The 21,569-nt window shown below is 50.3% G+C and overlaps 1 protein-coding gene across 11 annotated transcripts in view; it reads right to left on the bottom strand.

The window, feature by feature from the left end:
* Positions 1–913: 913 nt before the first annotated feature.
* The window catches only part of ADIG (adipogenin), a 42,009-nt gene continuing 21,353 nt past the window's right edge, over positions 914–21,569 (bottom strand). Inside the window, exons 6-8 of one of the 11 annotated variants that reach the window (XR_014831825.1) lie at positions 7,751–7,823; positions 3,878–3,979; positions 1,863–2,398 (exon numbers count right to left, since the gene is read on the bottom strand). The gene's annotated coding sequence lies outside the window, so the exon portion shown is untranslated. Of the gene's footprint in view, positions 1,052–1,862; positions 2,399–3,877; positions 3,980–4,791; positions 5,305–7,572; positions 10,545–12,507; positions 12,729–13,522; positions 13,636–18,120; positions 18,257–20,449; positions 20,661–21,569 lie in introns of those variants that run through there. The other 10 variants (XR_014831824.1, XR_014831834.1, XR_014831828.1 and 7 more) reach the window with 10 other exon arrangements.

The raw sequence follows: 21,569 nt of genomic DNA, 5'->3' as shown, positions 1-21,569 counted from the left end.
TTGGAGTTCCTGCTGTGGCTCAGTGATAACAAACCCAACTAGTATCCATGAGGATGAGGGTTCAATCCCTGACCTTGCGTAACAGATTAAGGATCTGGCATTGCCAAGAGCCAGTGTGGTGTAGGTCGCAGACATGGCTCCAATCTGGCGTTGCTGTGGCTGTGGTATAGGCCAGCAGCTGCAGCTCCTATTTGACCCCTAGCCTGAGAACTTCCATATGCCATGGGTGCAGCCCTAAAAAGCAGGGGGAAAAATGCTCATTGTCCAAACTCATATATGGTTTTTCCATATCCACGGGGGGATTGGTTCTAAAACACACCCCACCCAAGGTACCCAAATCGGTGGATGCCCAACTGCTTTGTATAAAACGGCAGCATAGATTCAGCCTTCTGTATCCACAGGTTCTGCATCCACAGATTCAATCAGCTCATGGGTACCAAGGGCCGACTGCAGTCCTTGAAGGTGTTGGCATCTGAGGGCTGAATGTCAACCACGCACACAGGGACCCTTACAGACAAGCTCCCAGGTGGCCTTCCTTAGCAGCCCACAGCTCTAAAAGTGGGTATATTGATTGTCGCATACCTACACTCCCTGAATGAGACTCATAATAGCATCCTGGAGAACAATCAGTTAAAAGGAAGGGGACCATTGAAAAATGTCTTCTTTTATCAGCCTGATTCTCCCACAAAACCGATTGACTCCAGCACACTTAATTCAAATGAAACGCACGTTCTCGGAGCTATAAAAATGACTTTATCACAGTCAAGAAGAGAATGATTAAAAGAAATGAATATGTGGGTGATTGAATACAGGATGTCCAGTGACAGGGGATGGAGGATGAGGACTGCTATCTTGGTTCAGCCTCAGCTGGGTTTACGATGCTCCCGGGAGCTGCCTCGTCTCCGAGCAGAGGCAGGATGGCCACAGAGTAAATGCCACCCCAGCCACACCTGGCAGCCCTCACTTGGTCCACAGAATGCTTGGCTGGCGGGGCCTGGCTGCACTCGGCCTCCCGCTGCGGTCAGCACAGAAGCAGCACAGACTGTGGGACCTGGAGTCAGACAGACAGGGTTTGGATGTCAGCTCACCCATGTGACAGCTGTGGGGCCTTAGGTAAGTTGGTTAACTCCACTTTCTCCCTCTGGAAAACAGGGATAAAGGTAACAGTGGGGGGAGTTCCCACTGTGGCTCCGCGGAAACGAATCCAACTGGTATCCATGAGGATGCAGGTTCGATCCCTGACCTCGATGAGTGGGTTAAGGATCTGGCTTTGCCGTGAGCTGTGGTGTAGGTTGCAGATGTGGCTCAGACCCCACGTTGCTGGGCTGTGGCTGTGGCTGGCAGCTGCAACTCCAATTTGACCCCTATCCTGGAAACTTCCATATGCTGTGGGCCTGGCCCTAAAAAACAAGACAAAACAACAGTGGTGGTTTCACTGGGTTTGCTGTGAAGATGAAATGTAACATACCTAAAGTAGAGTGATGGGCCCAGTGGAGGCCAGGACCAGCTGAATTGGTGCTGGTGTTTTCATTCAGATCTGTGCTGTCCTTCTGGCCTGGCCGGAGGCAACATAGAGCTTCTGATCTCTTAGGAAGGGATCATCTTAGCTGGGAGGAGTTTTGCCTGTGGCTATGAGGGTGTCTTTGACCCTTTCCAACAAACCATAGCATTTAACTACTGTGCTGTGACTTGGTAGCAGTGTAGCCTCTGGAGCCAACTTCTTGAGGTCAGATCCTGGCCCTGCAATGTGCTAGATATGTGAATTAGGACACCTTATTCCACCTCTCCGAGCCTCAGTTTCCTCCTCTGTATAATGGGGGCACCAGCAATCCTTAGTTTGTGGGGTTGATACAAGGACTAAGTGCATCTCAAAGCAGCAGGTGCCACAGCCCTGGGGTGAAGGAGGCACTCAATCGACACAGCTGTTTCTCATTTATTATCCCACTGGCATCTCATGGCACCACTTCTCACATTCTGCCTCTTGATTTTTCTTTTTACGACTGCACCTGAGGCACATGGAGGTTGAATCAGAGCTATAGCTTCGGCTGACACCACAGCCACGGCAACAACGGATCCGATCCACATCCACAAACTATGCTGTAGCTTGCAGCAGCACCTGATCCTTAACCCACAGAGCAAAGCCAGAGATCGAACCCACATCCTCACAGAGACAACGGCAGGTCCTTAATCTGCTGAGCCACAACGGGACCTCCACGGCCTCTAGATTTTATCGGCTGGGTGTTGACGTGACCATTTATTCATTCATGGATCTCTAGAAGAAACGGCTATTGAGCACTGGGCCTGGGATTCAGTGATAAACCAGCAGAGCCTGCTGCTCCAGGACCTGGGGATGCCGCAGAGAAGTGAAGGAAGCCCCTGTCCTCAGGGAACTCACCGTCTAGTGGGGGGAGACAGACAAGAAACCAATGGATAAATCCAAGTACAACTTCAGGAGGTCAGTCCTGTGGAGAAACGGTGGACGGGGGCTTGGGGAGTGATGGGGAAGGCTCTGCTGAATGCAGCAACCTTTGCTCCTTCCCTGCTTCTCAGGAGTGGTGCCACCTTCCATGTGGTCACCCAAGTCGAAGTCACAATCCAAAGGTGTTCTTAGCTCCTCTTCTCCCTCAATCTAACCAGTTCCACAGATTTTACTTCTGAAGTAGCCCTCGAAGTCCTCTCTCTGCCTCCCAGACCCACCCCTTCCAGGTTTTACCACACCCTCTCCTGCCCCAACAACAACAGTGTCCCCAGACGCCTGGCTCCCTGGCCTCCAGTCTCATCTCCCTACCCCTCCACCCCCAAAGCCAAGGGGATCTTTCTAGAACACAAATGTGATCAAGACTCTCCTACCCACTTCCACTCCTATTCTCCCTGGGGATCCCTGCAGCCCTTAGTGACAGCCCCGCGTTCTTTGCCTGGAATTCAAGGCCCTCCAAGACCGAACCCCACCCACCATGGCTCCAGGCCCTGTGGACCCGCCTCCTCCAGAAGGCCTTCCCAGATCTCACAGGGTGAGTTTGGGTGCCCTCCTCTGGGGGTCCCACAGTACCTGAAATACCTTCCTTATCTTAAACAGGGATGCCCACAGTAAATGAAGGAGCGGGACAGCTCTGGGGTAGGAGAGGGGAGACCGATTCCCGGGGCTTGGCTTAGGACTGAGCAGAACTTAGCCCCAAACTCCCTTCCCATCCTCCACCCAGGGCAGGAAAAGGGGCTGGGTAGGGGGCTCCCGGCCAGCGACCAAGTGCCTCCCAGCAGCGCAGCGATCGCCCAGCGAGCCGGGGAGGGAAGAACAAAGGGCCTGACACCCGCGCGGCGCAGGAGCCCGAGCACCCCCGCCCCCACCTCGGAAGCCGCCGCGCGCTCTGCGCCTGCGCCAGGCAGGCGCTCGCCCCCACCCGATCCCGGAGTGACAGGCAGGTCGGGCACCCGGTCTCGAGTCCCGGCCTGGGCGCGTGGTGAGGGCGTGCTGACTCGCTCACTTGGCCACCATCCGCGGACGAATTTTTTTGCTTTGCTTTTGCTGGCCGGCCTGGAACAAGCCGAAAATTGTTGCCGGGAAAATGAGAGCCCGGTGACTAAACAAAGGCAGCAAGGGGCGAGGACACCGATCAGGGAGCTGTCAGCGCCCTCTCCTTCCCCACCCTGGGAGAGATGGGACAGAGAGGGAGCGGAGCCAAGTCTGGGACCCCCAGAGGCTCCAGGGCATGTCAGACTGGGCCCAACTTCGAGTGTTTCCGGACACGCAAAATCTTATCCGGGCCCTGGGATGGGGGCATCCTTTCTGGCTCCGAGGCTTGAATAAACCCCGACTCTTCACCTTGGCGGTAAGACCCGCGGGATCCGGCTTCTGCCACTGCTCCCAGCCCATGCCTACCGCGGTCTCCTTTAATGTGCGCCACACATTTGGTGTCCTTTCTGGTCCTTGGACAAGCCAGTCGCTGTAGTGTCCTCCGGTCTTTGCACGTGTTCTCTCTGCCTAGAAAGCCGTCGATCCACTCTGCATAACTGGCTCCTTCCCTCTCTGCTTAAATAACACCTCCTCCAGCAGTCCCCCTTGAACACCCCTTTTTGGAAGGAGAATTCCCACACCTCGGTTAGTCCCTGTACCACCTTGTTGTTTTCCTTCTTTCAAAGCCTGCGTCACATTTTGTGATTAGACGTTGATTGATGTAAAGCTTCACCAGACAGAGCAGGGCAGTCTCTCTTCTTCGCTCCTCCTTTCTCAAGACCCCCGCCCTCCCACCCCGCCCCTGTCTTAGGTTCTCCCCCCCCCCCGCGCCCCCGCCCGCTAACCTCTTCCTCTCTCCCCGCCTCCCCCTCTTCCTCCTTCTTCATGAGAAGCGAAGGTTCAAGGGAGCCCTGATGGAAGAGTACGTGGCAGGGTGGACAGATCCAAAAGCACAGCTCTGACCTGGCTCCCCCATGACAAATCCAGCCTCAGGCTCTGAGCACCTGGCGCTGAAGGGCTGTGCTGTCCCAGTATAGGAGCCACTAGCCACAGGGCTATTGGCTACATGAAATATGGAGCATCCCACGTGAGAAGTGGAGCAAGCAGGAAATGCAGATTAACTTTGAGGACTTAGTGTGAAGAAACGAATGTAGAATAGCTCATTAATAACTTTTCATATTGATTCTATGTTGAAATGATAATATTCTGGATACATTGAGCTAAATAAAATGTATTTTTAACATATATTTTAAGAGTACATTTCTTATATTGTATTTTAAGAACTATATTATTATATATTTTATAAATAAAATATTTAAATATTTTAAGAAATATTTTCCTTTCTTTTGTTTGTCTGATTGCTGTGGCTAGGACTTCCAATATTAGGTTGAATAAATTGGTGAGAGTGGACATCCTTATGTTGTTCCAGATTTTAACTGGAAGGCTTTCGGCTTTTCTCCATTGAGTATTATATTTGGTGTGGGCTTGTCATAAACGGCTTTTATTATGTTGAGGTATGTTCCTTCTTTTTTTCCCCTCTTTTGTCTATTTGGGGCTGCACCCACAGCATATGGAAGTTCCCTGGATAGGTGTTGAATCCGTGCTGTAGCTGTCAGCCTACGCCAGAGCCATAGCAACACCAGATCTGAGCCACGTCTGAAACCTACACCACAGCTCATGGCAACACTGGATCCTTAACCCACTGAGTGAGGCCAGGGATCGAACCCAAAACCTCGTGGTTCCTAGTTGGATTCGTTAACCGCTGCACCACGACAGGAACTCCTCATTTCTTATTTGTTTATTTGGATTCTTTCTCTCCTCTTCTTGGTGAGTTTGTCAGAGGTTTGTTGATTCTGTTAAAATATTTTAAGAAATATTTTCCACCTGTCTCTTTCCTTTTTTTTTTTGTCTTTTTTAGGGCCACATGGAGGTTCCCAGGCTAGGGGTCGAATCAGAGCTACAGCTGCCGGCCTACACCACAGCCACAGCAAGGTGGGATCTGAGCCACATCTGCAACCTCTGAGCCATGTCTGCAACCTACACCCCATCTCATGGCAATGTCGGATCCTTAACCCACTGAGCGAGGCCAGGGATCGAACCCACAACCTCAAGGTTACTAGTCAGATTTATTTCCACTGCACCACACTTTTTTTTTTAATATGGCTGCTAAAAGATGTAAATGATATATGTGGTCTTACAGTTGTGGCTACAGTGGATTCCCCCGGACAGTGCTGAAAAGGGTTCGCTTTACTCCATAGCCCTGCCTGCCCCTGACCAGCCATATTCAAGGAGGGAGAAATAAATTCTACCTCTTGACAGTGAGTGTCCAAGAGTTTGGGGGCAGGCTTTAAAGTCATCACATTATCCTTTGGCTCTCTACCAGCCAAGTAAAAACACTCTGGAACTAGGGAGATCTAGGTTCAATTGGCTCTACCACGCATCCACCCTGTGCCCCTGGACAAGTCCCTTCACCTCTCTGAGTCTCAGTGTCCCCATCTGTGAAATGTGGGTAATATTATTTGTCTCACAGAGTTTTGGGAAGGGATTAAATGATGTGTGATAGGCTCTTGACACAGTGAGCCCTCATAGATAGCTGTTGGCATTGTTACATTATTTAAAACGCTCTGTCCTACTGTATAGCACAGGGAACTATATCCAGCCTCTTGTGATAGAACATGATGGAAGATAATGTGAGAACAGGATGTATATATATATACACGACTGAGTCACTTTGCTGTTCATGATGTTGTACATCAACTGCACTTTAATAATTTTTTTTTAAATAAAACACTCTGGAAGTTGTCTCAGGGGGTGACCTCTGTCCCTTTCACCCCCACCTCCATCCCCACTTTCAACCCCTGGACTCCCAGAAGAACTTCAGTAAACACAGTGGGAACCCAATGAGGATAAATGGGAGTTGGGACAATGCCTCCACCCACATATCCTGCCGAGCACAGGTGCTGGCTTGGCTGCCCTGGGACCCTCTTGGAGGTGACAAAATTCTCTCCTTAACTCCAGCAGGGCTTTTCTGAGGCCTCTTCTCAGCGAGGCTTCAACCTTGGCCTATAAAGACTAGAACAAACACTAACACAGTTTCTAACAGCTCAAGGCCACTTCCCCAGGATGACCTTGGACCTGACATACAGTGCCTGCCTGAGAAAACTCAAGGCTGCCCAATGAGTTAGCCGTTTCTTCCAGCCAACACCAGACGATGGGGCCACTGTCTCCCAGCCTCTGCGGGAGGGTAGGAACAAACCCAGATGGTTTCTCATGGACCAACTCCCCCTCCCCACTTCTCATAAATTTTCAGTGACTCCACTGAGGCCCCACTTACCCCTCATCCTCCCTTTAACATGACCAGCCCCTCTGTACAAACCAGAGCTGAGTTTGGTTCACACTGGACCCTCTTCCCCAAGGCGATGGTACATCACCTCCTAAAAACCAGCCTTACCATGTTTAGCCAGTGTCCGGCCTTGTTTATCTTTGACAGGACACCTATGGGAAAATGGACGGTGGCCTGGCTGATCCCAGTTCTGGGTTACATGGCACTAAGGGGCCCCCATAGCCCCCCATTTCCTCCAGGCCTCTTTCTAAAGGCTCTACCTTCTTGCCCTCTGGATTAAGGCCCACGTGCCCTACTTTAATCATCTACAAATCACTGTCAAAATTTATGCTCTATCTGGGTGCCATCCACGCTATTATTTGCTTAATATTTTTCTTAACTTTTTGCTATTTTCAACTACTTTACTAAATTTCAACTATTACTATATACTATTTTCACATTTATTTAACAGGGAATTTAGGAGTTCTGCAGCGGGTTAAGAATCCAGCTGCAGTGGTTCAGGTTGTTGCAGAGGATCGGGTTCGACCCCAGCCTGGCGCAGTGCCTTAAAGGATGCAGCGTTACTGCAGGTGCAGCTCAGATTCAATTGCTGGACCCCTGACCTGGGAGCTTCCATATGCAATAGGTGCAGCCATAAATTTTTTTTAATTAAAAAAAAAAAAGGGATTCATTTTACTGCCCTAAATGGACAACCAATATCTTTGGCCATAAATGTAAAATACCTATAAACACAATGAAAACACCACAATGCTGCTAAATTCAGGCCAGACAAGGCTGATTTTTTTTTTTTTTTTTTTTGTAAAAAAGGAGATAGGCAGTGTTAGGGCATGTTAAAGACACATCAGCACCAAGCTGCTACTTTTTTCTTTGTCAAAGCAGAACTGAAATATGACTCAAGAGGGCCTGCCCTTCTCCCAGCAGGATTTACATCTTTAAAGCCAGGACATAGCACTAACCTGTGCAGAGGACTTAAAATCCAGGCCTGGAAGGGGTGTATCAGGTGAGGTCATTAAAGGCTGATTTTCTGAGCTAAAAAAAATAACAGTATGGGTTAAAATAATAGAGATTACTTCCTGAGCACTCATGTGCTTTGCACTGCACCGGTCATTATAAACACCCCCTTCTTTAATTCTCGAATCAACCTCAGTTTATCTGTGCTTTTAACCACTGCCTGGTATCTTGCCTCTCACCCCAAGGAAGGATCTGCTGTTTGCATCCAACGTAGAGACGCTGGTGACAGGGGCCGTGCGGAGGGCTGAGAAAATGTAGGACCTACTGTGGGCCTTGAGTTGGCTCCCAGCACCGGTGGCTTGGTGGCATTCAAGACCAGGCTCCCCCATTAACCGTCTGTGTGGCCTTGGATAAATCACTCAACCTTCCTGAACCTCCGTTGTCCCATCTGTTATTGGGGCCAACTTGGGACTCTCCCCTCCTGGGCTGACTCGGATTCAGTGGCAACCCCGGGGAAGAAAGCACTTTGTCCATGGTCCCTGTGACGGTGGCCGGCCTAAGAGCATCTGGCTGATGATCGCTGCAGAAACTCCCTCCCCAAAATGCAGTGTGGAATCCACAAGCACGTAAATAAAGACGCCTAATAAGTGATGAGAACAAACACTTGGTACTCATCATATCTCAGCACTGTTCTAGGTACTGTACATGTATCGACAGATTGATTCCTCACGACAGTCCTACAGGGGAGGCCTTTGTTCTTTTCATCCTCATTTTTTGCAGGGCCGGAAACCGAAGCACAGAGAGGTTAAGTTACTAGCTCAAGGTCACACTGTAGGAAGTGGCTGAACTGGATCTGAACCCAGCCAGCTGGGCTGCCACATCGGTCCCCTTCACCGCCACTTATTCACATTTATAGTAGACAAACCAGATGACCCAGGAGTCAACACGGTTGAGGTAAATCCCTTCTCTTAAATAAGCCTGATAGGTTTATAGCAAAAATCGTCTAATTACGATGAGAAAGGGGAATGGCTTTAGGCAAAAGCTCTTGCTCACTGTCTGCTCCCATGATTACAAACCCTCTAGTCGTGTCGGCAGAGAAAGATAGAGTTAAGGATTCATACAGTGGCTCAGGAAGAGCCCTGGGCTCATTGTGGAAAGAACCAGAGTGCTGGCCCTGGGCGTACTACCGACTGGCAAATGTTTGCCCTCACTGGGTCTCTGAACACAACAACAACAACCACCACAAAAACAAGAAGCGCTCACAGGTGCCGACAACTGTGCCAGGCATTTTCCACGGCTCACCATGAGCCTCTGAGGTTCGAATCCTCACCCTGACTTAGGGGTTGGAGCAACAGAGGCTCAAGATTGTGAAGAAGGTTCTTGGGAGGGTGGGCAGGGGTGTTCCTGGCTGGAGAGGGAGGCTCCAGCGCTTTCTCTGGCAGGGAGGGGGAGGGGCGGGGCCCGCCTGGTCTCTTTCACATCTATGAATAGTTAAAAGGCAATTACGATGCTAATTTGCAGAGCTAATGACTGCTGCTCCGAGTGAGGGGGAGCGGGGAGACAGGCTATCTGCCAGAGCTGCCAGCCAGCACCCTGCAGGGACAGTTCCCTTGAGATCTCTGGACCAGGGCCGAGCCAAGGCAGAGACACTGGCTCCTTGTCCCCAGAACGTAGTGGCTCCTGGTCCCAGACAAGCCTCAGCTCTGCCAGGTCCTTCCTCAGTGACCCTCAGAATGAAAGCAATGTTGCTATCTATGACTTTAGGCCAGTGTCAGGAGGGGGCTGCAGGCTCCAGGGGCCATGAAGATACTCAGGAAAATTTCTCATTTTGACCCCGCCCTGGAACAAAACCAAAAATAACAGTAACATAAACAAAACAAGCTGTGTTCATCTGTTGGAGGCAGGTGGCCACATGGCTTTGGACAATGTATTTTACTTCCTGTGCCTGAGTTTTCTCATCTGTAAGACGGTGATGAAAAACATACCCGTAGGGAGGTTATCAAGGTTAAATGACACAGTGCCAGAGTTCCCGTCGTGGTGCAGTGGTTAACGAATCCGACTAGGAGCCATGAGGTTGCGGGTTTGATCCCTGCCCTTGCTCAGTGGGTTAAGGATCCGGCGTTGCCGTGAGCTGTGGTGTAGGTTGCAGACCCGGCTCGGATCCTGCGTTGCTGTGGCTCTGGTGTTGGCCGGCTGGCTACACCAGCTCCGATTGGACCCCTAGCCTGGGAATCTCCATGTGCCGCGGGAGCGGCCCAAGAAATAGCAAAAAGACAAAAAAAAAAAAAAAAAAAAAAGACACAGTGCCCATAAAGCCCTTGGCATGACACTTAAACAGGAACAGAGGTGACTGGGGACAGGGCCCTTGGGGATGTTACACTGAGTAGGATGCACAGGGTCCCAACCTTGTGTTGGAGAAAGAGACAGTTAAGCATGTGATGAGAGAACAGCATGAAAGGTGTGTAATGGGGAAGGTCAAGAGAGCTATAAGGCTCATAGGATGAAGGGCACAATCCAGATTGAGGTGCGGAGTGGCAGGCAGGGAGGGCTTCACGGAGGAGGGAGCATCTCAGGAAGGCTAGGAATGGGAATGAGTTAGGCAACAGCTGGGGTGAAGGGGTGGAGGATGCTTCTAGAGGATTCCTTCTCCATAACTGTCCCATCAGTCCATCCATCACTGCTTGGCAGCACTCTCTCCAGACATCAAACACACGGAGTTGGTTCAGAAGTCACATCTCCCTCGGAAGTCAAGGCTTGGGGACTTGGCTATAGGCGTGGTTGATGTGACACATGGACACACTGGAATAAAGGAATTGTCCATAATTACCTGTGACTATGTCATTGTGACCGATGCTGGAATATATGGCAGAGTCCTTCAAGTGGGAGAGACATGGACATGTTAGCATCAGGTGCTGCCAAAAGAGATGGAGGAAATTGCCTCCTCCCTTGAGCTCTTGTCAAGGGTCTCCAAGAAGGAAGACTCTGGAGGCAGCAAGGGGGAGTCTTAGACCTGCAAAGTGCCTGAAACGCCTCTACATCATGCAGAAGACCCTGCATGGCTCCTCCCTCTGCTCTTCCTAGCTCAGTGCTTCTCAAACTTGAGAGTACATCAGAACCACCTGAAGGACTTGTGAAAACACAGCTTCTGGTCCCAGCCTGGAAGTTTCTGATTTAGTAGGCTTGGGGTGAGGCCCAAGACTCTGCATTTCCAACAAGTTCCCAGGTGGCTGATGCTGCTGGTCAGTGGATCACACTTTGAGAACCCAGGTCTCCAGCCTCATCTTCTCCCATCTCATCCCACGCCCTCTACACACCACATCTTTGCCCCACCACACACCTGTTGCCCATGATCAGTGGCACTGATGTGCAATGAGGGTCAAGAAAGTCTGACCCACAACAAACAAACAGAGTCCAAGGATACATCTCACAAGTGATGTCCAAGATCTGTGTGAGGAAAGTGGTTTTTTTGTGTATCAATAGAACTATACTGAAAGTCACTAAAAATACCTGGAAGGAAGGAAGGAAGGAGGGAAAGAAAGAAGGAAGGAAGGAAGGAAGGAAGGAAGAAAGAAAGAGAGAGAGAGAGAGAAAGAAAGAAAGAAAAACTCTGACCCAACCACATACAATGAGACAATGGAATTTTGGACTGAATTGATTAGGAGACATGAAAAAAAAACAAAAAACCTAAACCAAAAAGAACCCTCTGAAGCTGCCCTGCTGGCTTATATGGAGGTCTGTAACTCCAGGTCTCAAAGTAGTGCACGCCTGGGGTCGTCTCTGCTCCAGCCCCCATGAAACCAGCCTGAACACTTAGTTTACCAGGAGGAGACTTAGGCAGGAGAGTTAATCACAGAGGCTAGTGGACAGTGTGGGCTCAAGAGGTACGTGTATGACATATGTGTCTTTACTCTAATTGCCTACCCACTGCAGACATCACCAATCAATCACAGGTCTCTGGAACTGACTTAGTGTCAGAATTTTTCTCAGTAGCATCCAGACACCCATTTCCAAATTAGTGGAGTCAGTACTCAAATTTAAAACTATGTGGTCTGGTCAGAAACCAATGTTGCCTTCCTCACCCTCTTCTTTTTCTTTTTGGCTGCTCTGTGGCACATGGAGGTCCCTGGCCAGGGATCAAATCTAAGCCACAGGTGTGATCCCATTTTGCCACAGTGGGAACTCCCTTCTTCACCTTCTTTCTTGACCCCCTAATTACAAATTACTTATATTCATCATCCAGCTCTAGTTTCATTCTCTTGCATCTCTGCCATCTCTGGATACCCCAGCTCTCCAGCATTTTATTATTACTATTATTGTTATTATTATTTTGTCTTTTTGCCTTTCCTAGAGCTGCTCCCGCAGCACATGGAGGTTCCCAGGCTAGGGGTCTAATCAGAGCTGTAGCCGCTGGCCTATGCCAAAGCCACAGCAACGCAGGATCCGAGCCCGGTCTGCAACTTACACCACAGCTCCCAGCAATGCCAGATCCTTAACCCACTGAGCAAGGCCAAGGATCAAACCCACAACCTCATGGTTCCTAGTTGGATTCGTTAACCACTGAGCCACAACGAGAACTCCGCTCCAGCATTTTAGATTTCAGCTCTCTTGAGTGGCATTTTGCTTCGGAGCTTAGCACAGGGCCTTGCAACATTAGGTACCTAAGCCGTGTTTGTTGATCTCTGGGAGTTTATGAATGACTAAAGTAAGTTTTTCTGGTGTCTCAGTTATTATTGCCAAACAAGTTGCTCCAAAACTTACCAGCTTAAATCAAGAACAGTTTTATTTGCTCATGATTCTGTGGGCTGAGGGTTTGGTGGCGTTCCCTGGATGATTCTTCTGCTTTACATGCCAACATATGAGTTTCTCATGTGACTGGCAAATGATACGGATTTCAGGAAGGCCTTCCCATGTGTCTGCTTGAGCTTCCTCTCATCGTGGTGGTTGGGTTCCAAGAAGAAGCATTTCAAGTGACAAAGGCAGAAGCTATTAATCTCTTAGGACCCAGTCATAGAGTTACACAGTATCACTACTGTCACATAGGCTACAGAGCCAGGCCTGAAGGGAAATAGCCATTCACCTCCGTGAGAGGAGTGGCAAAGAATTTGTAGCCATCTTTAACCTGCCAAACCTGGGGAGTTTAGGGTTATGGCATCCAGTAGGTGCTCAGTAAATATTTCTTAATGAATGAATAAATCAAGGCCATTGCCAGGACTGGCTGGGGCTCCTACAGCTCAGATTCTATCACAAGGGTTCCCAGCCTGCCCAGCATTCCCTTGCTCAAACCCACTTAGCTCCTGACCCAGCTGCATACTACTGTAGGGTAGTGTGGTTGGGGGATTCCTACACCCAGTCTGGTCTGGGGGAGGCAAGAGGGAGATGCAGGACTTAGGAGTGGGGTCCCTACCTGGGGGGATGGGTAGAAACTCCCTGCGGCAAAGGAGCCGCACTGGGGGCAGGGAGTCTGGGCTACCCCGGCCCATTTCCATCTCATTGATGTGAAATTGGAGAAAATGCTGATTTTTTTTTTTTTTCTTTTTGAGCACTGGCGATGGAGAGCAATCTGGGTTGCTATGCAACCAGCGCCTGTGCCCAGCTGATAACACCAGAGGAATTAACTGTCCTTGTCCTGCTCAGGCACTGGAGGAGGGGGCTGAGGCTGCTTCCCAGTCCCTCCACCTCAGCCCCCACCCCCAGCTCAGTCTCTGGCCCAGCTACGGATGGGGGCACCTGGAGCCAGACCCCGGCCTCTCTCTCGCTTCACAAAGAGCAACCAAGGGGGAGCCCCTTTCCTCGTGCCAAGGGGGGGTGGTCCTCACAGAGTGTGAGGAGGGGGCTGCCTGAGGGTCTCTTGGACATAGGGGGGCTCCGTCTTCTTTGATCTGCTAATGAGCTGTGAATTAAAGACAAACGTAAACTCAGAGGGAGCCTGGGAAGAGGGCAAGGTGGGTGAGGGGCTGGCCCAGAGTGGGGACAAGATGGGCAGAATGAGGCCAACTCCTGGGGCAGCAGAAGAGCATAAACACATCCCCAGCCGGGGCCCAGCCTGTTCTGCCTGAACAATAAGCTGCCCAAGGCCCTGGGGAAGGCAGACCAGGCAGGGGTAGGACGTCCTGGTGGGCAGGGGAACCGGGGGCAGGGGCGCTAGGTTCTTGGCATCCTCGGAAGGCTGAGGACCCTTATACCCACAGTCTGAAGAGCAGAAGGCAGCCTGTCTGGGGCTCTGGGGTGCTCGTTGTGGGGGAGACCCAGGGAGACGTAGTGTGTTCTGCCCACTAGACTGACTTTTTCAGGGCAAGAAACATAAGGGTTTCAGAGTCAGGCCTGGGTTCAAATCCAGCCACTATTTACAGCTGTGGGACCTTGGGCCAGACGTTTCACTGCCCCAGATATGTCTTCCTAGTCCCCAGGAAGGAAAATGACGATATCTCCTCTATGGACTTGTCGTGAGGATGGAAAGTGATTTTTCTTTTTTCTTTCTTTCTTTTTTTTTTTTTTTTGGTCTTTTTAGAGCCACACCTGCTGCATATGGAAGTTCCCAGGCTAGGGGTTGAATCAGAGCTGTAGCTTCTGGCCTACACCACAGCCACACCAATGCCAGATCTGAGCTGCATCTGTGACCTACACCACAGCTCACAGCAATGCCGGATCCCACTGAGCGAGGCCAGGGGTCGAACCCGCATCCTCATGGATACTAGTCAGGTTCTTAACCCCCTGAGCCACAATAGGAACTCCAGTGATCATGTATTTGATTGAACCACAGTAAGCTGCTGTTTCTGTGCGTGAAAATCGGTCAAATATCAGCTGTTTGAATTGGCTCAACCTAAAATATCCCGCGCCTGAAACACACTCAGTAAACGGAAGCAGCTCGTTGATGACTTTTGTTGATCTGGGTGGTGGTCCAGGGCACGTGTTCAGTGGATGAATGAATGAATGAATAAAGAAAAGCCAGATGGGGACAGAGCAGGGGCTGAGTTGTGGGTGGCTGGTCCCTGGGCCCAGAAGATGCTGACAGGTGCTGGGGGCTCCTCCCCTGGGTCAGCAGGCAGCTAGGACTCTGGAGAGCCAAGGTCACAGCCCTTGCCTGCCCCCTCTTCCTCTCCCCTCCTCTCCCCCCCACCCCTGCCCATGAGTGCCCTCTGTGTTTATTTCTCTCTCTTGCCCCAGGTATGAGCACCAGTCTTGTTTTCAGGTTACTATGGTTACCATTTACTTGCACATTTACTCTGTGCCAGGCTCCAATCTAAGCCCTTTGCAGGCATTAACTCATTTACACTGAACCACCACCTAACCTGAACCTTCTTTTTAACCCTTCGAGGTAGGGTTTGAAACGTTTATTTTAAAGAGGCACAATTCACATAAAATTAAATGCACCCATTTTCAGCGTACAGTTCAGCGAGTTTTGGCGAATGTACACATCCATACAGCCACCACCTCAATCAAGAGGCAACATTTTCAAGAGTTCCCGTTGTGGTTCCGTGGTAATGAATCAGACTAGTATCCATAAGGACGTGGGTTGGATCCCTGGCCTCACTCAGTGGGTTAAGGGTCCAGCGTTGCCGTGAGCTGTGGTGTGGGTCGAAGACATGGCTTGGATCTGGCGTTGCTGTGACTGTGGTATAGGCTGCCAGTTGCAGCTCCAATTAGACCCCTAGCCTGGGAACCTCCATATGCGGCAGTTGCAGCCTTAAAAACCAAAAGGAGTTGACTGACCACTTTGCAGTCAACCCCTCTCCCCGCAGACTCTCCCACCCATCCCTCCAGTGTCACAGATGTGCTTCCTGTCACTATGGACTTGTTTTGACTTTTCTAGCATTTTATCATGAGACTCAGATACATTTTATGTCTGGCTTCCCTTATTTATCATTAACTTCTTCCTTTTAATTCCTGAGTACTTGTTATGGATTGAATGGTGTCCCCACCCCTACGCTAAAAGTTCAGAGGTTGAAACCCTAACCCCCTACATGATTGTATTTGGAGATAGGGCCTCTAAGGGGGTAACTAAGGTTAAATTAAGTTATAAAGGTGGTACCCTAATCCTATAGGGCCGATGCCCTTATAAGAAGGGAGTAGGGAGATTTCTCTTCGTGGCTCAGTGGATACGAACCCAACTAGTATCCATGAGGACATGGATTCAATCCCTAGCCTCACTCCGTGGGTTAAGGAACTGGCGTTGCCATGAACTGTGGTGTAGCTCACAGATGTGGCTCAGATCCAGTGCAGCTATGGCTGTGGTGTAGGCTGGCAGTTGCAGCTCTGATTGGACCCCTAGCCTGGGAGCCTCCATATGCTGCAGGTACGGCCCTAAACAAACAAACAAACAAAGGAGGCTGGATGCACATACACAGAGGAAAGGCCACGTGAGGACACAGCAGGAAGGTGGCCGTCTGCAAGCCAAGGAGAGGGACCTCAGGACAAACCAAACCTGCCTCATCTTGATCTTGGACTTCAAACTTCCAGAACTGTGGGAGCCGATGCCCCAGCTTGAGCCCAGTGGGCCAGATAGGTGAGAGCAAGTAAGGGGGAAGTGCCCTGGGAGGTTCCTGCAAAGCCCCCGTCTTTGTCCTCAGATGCCAGGAGACACCGACACTTTCAGCTGGAGCCCAGTTGGAGGAGTGGGCAGTGCCCCCCGAAGGCTGAGGAGGACTGGGGACAGAGTGAAAGACCCTGCTGAGGACTCAGCAGAGCACATTTGGGACCAGCTCTGCCTCCCTGAACCTCAGTCTGTTTGTCAGTAAAATGGGCATGATTCTTCTCTTACTGTCTCACTGATGGGGAAGGAAAAAGCAAAGAGTGAGAGGGATACAGAGTTTGTCTTGCACACTAATGAGGTGGGGGTGGAGACTGATTACTCCCATTTCACAGATGAAAAAGCTGAGACGGAGGAAAGAGACAGGACACCCAAGTCTGGGCCAGCCCACCACGAAGCTTCCTTGCTGACGGCTGAAGACACTGCTTCTATGGCTGGGCTCTGAGAATGGCTCTGGGCCTTTAATGCCTCAGATGCCTGCCTCCCCTCCAGGCTGTAAATCCAGTTTCCTCGCCATTACATCCCCAGAATCTAGTGGGGTTCCTGACACATAGGAGGTACCCAGCCAATATATGCAGAATAAATAAATGAATGAAGGATAGCCATGCTTTTCAAAGAGGAATATGAATAGGCTGGCAGAGTTAGCAGAGAATGCGTCTTCTTAGAATGTTCATTTTATCCAGAGTATGGGGGAAATCATTAGGTAACAGTTACCATCACTGGGAGGCGGGTATTCTTAAATTGTGGTAAAAAATATATATACCAGTCTGATGGTTTCTTTAAAAATTAAGTATAGAATAACCATATGATTCAGCAATTCCACTTCTGAGTCTATACCCAAAAGACCTGAAAACCAGGGACTCAAACAGATACTTACACACCTGTGTCCATTGACACAAGGTAAAAAACCACCAAATGTCCATCAATGGATGAACAAATAGACAAACTGCAGTACACACACACAAAGGAGCAGTATTTCAGCCTTTAAAAGGAATGAAATTCGGACAGATGCTACAACTTTGGATGAACCTTGAAGACAGCATGCTAAGTGAAATAAGCCAGAAGAACACGTGTGGTATGAGTCTACACACATGAGCTACCTGGAATAGTCAAATGGTGGTTACTGGTAGGGGCTGGAGGAGAGGGGGATGGGGAGTTCCTATTTAGTGGGTACAGAGTTTCTTTTTTTTTGTCTTTCTGCCATTTCTTGGGCTGCTCCTGTGGCATATGGAGGTTCCCAGGCTAGGGGTTGAATCAGAGCTGCAGCTGCAGGCCTACACCACAGCCACAGCAACGTGGGATCCGAGCCGCGTCTGCAACCTACACCAGAGCTCACGGCAACACCAGATCCTTAACCCACTGAGCAAGGCCAGGGATCGAACTTGCAACCTCATGGTTCCAAGTTGGATTCGTTAACCACTGCACCACAACGGGAACGCCCAGAGTTTCTCTTTGAGAAGATGAAAAAGTTCTGGGGATGGATGGCATTGATGGTTTTACAGCAATGTGAATGTACCTAACGCCACTGAACGGTACCCCTAAAAGTGGTTAAAATGTTAAATGTTATGCATATATATTGCTTTTTAGGGCCGCACCTGCAGCATATGGAAGTTCCCAGGCTAGGGGTCAAACCTGAGCTGCAGTGCCGGCCTACACCACAGCCCCAGCAACACCAGATCCGAGGCACATCTTCTACCTATGGCACAGTTTGTGGCAACACTGGATCCTTAACCCACTGAGGAAGGCCAGGGATCAAACCCACATCCTCATGAATACTAGTTGGATTCTTCACCTGCTGGGCCACACTGGGAACTCTCTATGCATAGATTTTGAATAGTGATAAAACATATACTACTCCACAGCGCTGAAGCATCCTCATGGGTGATGAGGGTCACTGTTCTGTCTCAGTGGGGTACGTCTGGCGGCCATGGTCCTCTTCCATGCTCCATGAGCCCCACAGGAGCTCCAGGCCCCAATATCTAGGCTGTAGGTTGGATGGAGAAGGCATAGGAGGGAGGAGATGAGGTGATTTCAGGGGGTCTGGCCAGTGTGGTGATTTTTCCCAGGAACCCACCAAGCCTGCCAGCCTGGTACTTCATTTCCTTCACCAACTATCTCTTGAGCATGTGCCAGAAGCAGATTTACTAGGTAAGTCAAGAGCGAGGGAGACGGAGACAAACCACACCCAGGGTCTTGTGTCCGGAGCATCTAAGCCAAGAGGAGAGGCACGAAGCCCACATCTGTAAAATGGGACTAAACCTGCTCCATGGGGTTGGAAGGGATGAAACTTGCAGAGCTCTTTGCACAGGGCTTGGCCCAGAGCAAGAGCCTGTGAGAGGTGCCAGCTGCTGTTCTTTTTGTTTTGTTTACTTTTAACTCTCATAGAGGGTAAAGATGAACCACATCAGCTGGACTTGGGGTGTGGCCAGCAAGAGGATTTAAAAAAAATTTATTTCAGAGTTCCCATTGTGGCCCAGCAGAAGCCAATCTAACCAGTAACCATGAGGACGCAGGTTTGCTCCCTGGCCTTGCTCAGTGGGTTAAGGATCCGGGGTTGCTGTGGGCTGTGGTGTAGGTCACAGACGTGGCTCGGATGCAGCGTTGCTGTGGCTGTGGCGTAGGCCAGCGGCTACAGCTCCGGTTTGACCCCTAGCCTGGGAACCTCCATGTGCCACTGGTGGGGCCCTAAAAAGACAATAAAATAAAATAAAATAAAATAATAAAATGAAATCATAAAAAATTAAAAATAATTATTTCCAATATAGGAGGAAAATCGCATTGTGGGAGCAAAGTGGAATCTTGGCTAATTATGCTTTCTCTGTGTTTCCCCACCCCCACCTTAATCAAGAGCCTGGTCTAACATCAGCCCCACTCCCTCCTGCACTTTGCGCCCCCACCCCCATGACTCACACTCCTCAGAACTGATTGTTCACCGGCCTCCTCAATCCAACGCTCTTGATGGATTTGGTAATTGGAGTAATTACGGTAATTTTACCTTAAAGACAGGCAGCTGCAGATTCCCTATTGGGGACCCCCCTCCCTGGGCCTCCTGCCAGCCAGTGTTCAGGGACAATGAAAGTGGCTCCCATTCCCCTCCCCCAGAACAGCAAAGTGGCTGGGGTGGGAAGAGGGGTTCTCAATAGAAGGAATCTCCCACCATCTGAGCAGCCCCCACTCCCCCCCCTGAGGGGGGGGAGTGGGCAGAGGGCAGCAAGATGGGTTTTCTGGGAGTCCTCTTTGTTTCCACCACTTCAGCATTGGTTCCAGGGACCTGCAAAGCACAGCAGTGGACATCAGCTTGTTCCCATCGGGGCTGGAAAATCAGGACAGGAGACCCCTCAAGTCTGTGGATGAAGTTCTTTACAGATCGCAAATGCACCCATGCTATAGAACCCATGTGTGAGGGGCCGGCAGGAGTATGGACCTCGGGACGTGCCGAGGGAGAGTCACCTGCCCACCTGAGGGCGGCACCCTCCCACCCTCATCCCCAGCCAAAGTCCGGGCTGCTCTGCCCCCAGCGGCAGCCGGAGGAAGTTCATCTTCACAGAGATGCCCTTCAAAGACTGGGAGCCAAGTGCACGGAGGGTGTGGAAGGCCGAGATCTCTCCTGATTTCAAGGTTAGAAGACGTCTTAGAGGGGAGGAACTTCAATGAAAGCCTTGAAGAATATCTGAGAGCCCTTGGGAGGGCCTTGGGCAGTGAGGAATACTAGCCCGACCCAGAGCAGACCAACAGATTGTCCCAGGCAGGGGCATTTGGGGCCATATCTAGATTTGCTAAGAGCAAACCTGGGGCTGTCTCAGAATTCCCAGGCCAGTGGTTGGGTGGACTTAAATGCTTCCAGTCTTCCCAGACCTCTTTGGATCCATTTCCAGTCCCTGGCCGGTCTTCCCACTGCCCCCCTGCCCTCCCTCAACTCCAGCCACACCAGCCTTTCCTTGTCTCCTCCACACCAAGTTCCTTGCTCAGAGTCTACCACATACTGTTCCTTCTGCCCAGCATGCCTTTCCACCTCTCACCCGTTCAGCTTTCTAGTTCAGCTTAATAATCATTCTCCCCCAGAGCCTCCTGGGAGACTCCAGACGTAGTCCACTTCCCCTGCCCTGTGCGTTTCTGATCCCTCTTCCTCATCACACTTCCCACAATTGTAATTATATAGCAATTTGTTGGACGAGAGTTTTCTATTTTATTTTACTTTATTTTGTTTTACTATTTTAATTTTTTCTTCCTTCCCTAGACTCTGAAGGGAAGGTCTGTGTTGATTCAATGCTCCATCCCCAGTTCCTGGCTCTCAACAGAAATCTTTGTTGACTGTATGCTGGAAAGTTTCAGCAGGCAGAAATGGGGTGGAAGTGCATTCTCAGAAGAGGGAACAGCAGTCTAAGGGTCTGAGACAAGGGAAGACAGAGTCAGTTCAGAAGATGTTGGGGCCAATGAGAGGAGCAGAGGAGCAAGGGGACAAGGATGGGAGGAGTCTGTATGAAGCTGGTGGGGAGAGAGGGTTAGGAAATCTCTGGAGGGGGGGCCTGATCTGTCCCTCAGCCCAGATACCCAGACAAGCTCTCTGCCCCGGCACACGATACTTCAACAACAATGGCCATGGCAGAGACCTTTTTCTTCCCTCTCTTTGCAAACCTCTTCTCCCAGCTCTCCCTTTATTTTATTTTATTTTATTTTATTTTATTTTATTTTATTTTATTTTATTTTATTTTATATTTTTGGGGCATGCCTGGGGCACATGGAAGTTCCCGGGCCGGGGATCAAACCTGCACTCCAGCAGCAACAACACCAGATCCTTAACCCACCATACCACAAGAGAACTCCTCCTCCCAGCAATTCTGATGGCTGGCCCCGACTCATCGTTTTGGTGGCAGTTCTAATGTCACCTCCTCAGAAAGGTGTTTGGTAGCAGACACTCCACGCTTGTCAGCCCCCGCCCACACCCCTTGGTGCCCACCAAGACCGACCTCCCTTTGCAAGAACCTGGCCTTTCTCTGACACACGAAGGTGTTCAGCCTGTGTGCCTGTGGGATGCATCGAATGAGCCCATGGGAGCAGCACGCAACCCTTCAAGGAGAAATCGGTGGATAATAATACTCTAGTTTCTTTCCTCCTTGCTTGGCTCATATTAAAGATGTAACTACACACTCCCCAAAAGGCTCTGCAGCATTGAGCCGCAGCTGCCCAGGCTCTAACCTGCTCACCAGCACAGCCTTCAGTGGCTCCACCCTCCCGCATCTCTGGTCTCTACTCTCACTGGGTCTTCCTGGGATCACCTCCCAAATACTTGCTCTCCG

Source organism: Sus scrofa, chromosome 17 (genome assembly GCF_054392235.1).
Source record: "Sus scrofa isolate SSC_HxYL_T2T_F1_AM1 chromosome 17, Sscrofa_HxYL_maternal_Yorkshire_Landrace_v2.0, whole genome shotgun sequence".
In the NCBI taxonomy this organism is placed as follows: Eukaryota; Metazoa; Chordata; class Mammalia; order Artiodactyla; family Suidae; genus Sus; species Sus scrofa.
The sequence above is the reverse complement of the archived record's forward strand: the minus strand, read 5'-3'. Positions and strand labels throughout refer to the sequence as shown.